Here is a 1,966-nt window from a genome sequence, read left to right as displayed (position 1 = left end):
ATGGTGCGATCTTGGCTCACTGCAACCTCTGCCTCCTGGGTTCAAGCGATTCTCCTGCCTCAGCCTCCCAAGTAGCTGGGATTACAGGCACCCACCACCACGCCCAGCTAATTTTTTGTATTTTTAGTAGTTTCACCATGTTGGCCAGGCTGGTCTCAAACTCCTGACCTCAGGTAATCCACCTGCCTCAGCCTCCCAAAGGGTTGGGATTACAAGCGTCAGCCACTGGCCAACTCAGTGCTATTCTTATTTCATCTCCCACCACTTAAAAAAGTTTGTTTTAAACAGGAGAATTATAAAGCAAGTCTCAATTACCATAAATGTATGTATCTGTCAGACAAGGATTTTTTTAAAAAGAAAAATATAAACATACTACCATTATTACACCCAAGAAAATTGTAAATAATTCCTTGATATCATGTAGTGTTATTTTTTTAATGTGATAATAGTGTGGTTATTAACAAAAGATCCTTAAATATTTCCAGATTAAATGGTAGCTGCTATCTGCCTTGAAATAATATTCAAGGAGGCCAGGTGAGGTGGTTCATGCCTGTAATCCCCATATTTTGGGAGGCTGAGACAGGAGGATCACTTGAGCCTAGGAGTTTGAGACCAGCCTGGGCCACATAGTGAGACCCTGTCTCTTAAATTAATAAATAAATGTAAATAAATAAATTACTGATATAATATGGAAGGGTGGTATTAGTGGATGAGGTGGGACTGGCCAAAGGTTGATTGTTGTTGGTGCTAGATGATCAGTACATAGGATTAGTACAATTATATGTCTGCTTTTAAAATTCTCCATAATAAAAAAAAGCATAAAATAACCAAAACAAGGCTAGGTGCAGTGGCTCAAAATTGTTATCCCATCACTTTAGGAGGTCAAGGCAGGAGGACTACTTGAGCCTTGGAGTGAAAGACCAGCTTAGCCAACATATTGAGACCCTGTCTCTACAAAAAAAATTAAAATTAAAATAAAAAAAAAAGAGAGAAAAACCTACCAAGTAAAATCAATTAAGTTAGTCAAACTTTTGAAATATTTTACAGGCACTATCAGTTGGAATTTTTGTCAAGTTGGTAACAATGGGATATTTTACACAATCATATCAACACATAAAAGTTAAAAGATTTCTTATAAACATAGATATTAGACAGGAAACAAACTGCAATATATGACATCTAACATATATTTTAGTTGCTTTTCAAAAATCCGTAAATACTCTAAGTTTTAAAAGTTCAGTTTTAGGTTAATTTTTGATATCTGACAGTATAGATGTGGCAGATTCCATAAAGACCTTTTCCTTCCTGGTAACAAAGCCCATTTCTGAGAGAGTAAGATATTATTGCAGCCTCAAGGGATAAATTGCGTTTGATCTAAATCAGATCATTTTCATTCCCTTGGACGGTGATTTGTCTAGAAATTATCATGTGATTTAGTTCTGACCAAAGAGATGTAAGGACATCTTCTGACTGGGATGTCTGGAAAAGTTTTTACTTCCCTAATTTAAAAGGGAAGAGTGTTGCCTCTCCCTCTCCCTCTCCCTCTCTGTCTCCCCTTTCCATGGGCTCCCTCTCCCTCTCCCCTTTCCATGGTCTCCCTCTCATGCCGAGCCAAAGCTGGACTGCGCTGCTGCCATCTCGGCTCACTGCAACCTCCCTGCCTGATTCTCCTGCCTCAGACTGCCGAGTGCCTGTGATTGCAGGAGCGCGCCGCCACGCCTGACTGGTTTTCGAATTTTTTTGGTGGAGACGGGGTTTCCCTGTGTTGGCCGGGCTGGTCTCCAGCTCCTAACCGTGAGTGATCCGCCAGCCTCGGCCTCCCAAGGTGCCGGGATTGCAGACGGAGTCTCGTTAACTCAGTGCTCAATGGCGCCCAGGCTGGAGTGCAGTGGCGTGATCTCGGCTCACTACAACCTCCACCTCCCAGCCGCCTGCCTTGGCCCCCCAAAGTGCGGAGATTGCAGCC

The sequence above is a fragment of the Gorilla gorilla genome, chromosome 4 (genome assembly GCF_029281585.2).
Source record: "Gorilla gorilla gorilla isolate KB3781 chromosome 4, NHGRI_mGorGor1-v2.1_pri, whole genome shotgun sequence".
In the NCBI taxonomy this organism is placed as follows: Eukaryota; Metazoa; Chordata; class Mammalia; order Primates; family Hominidae; genus Gorilla; species Gorilla gorilla.
This window is presented reverse-complemented; position numbering follows the sequence as displayed.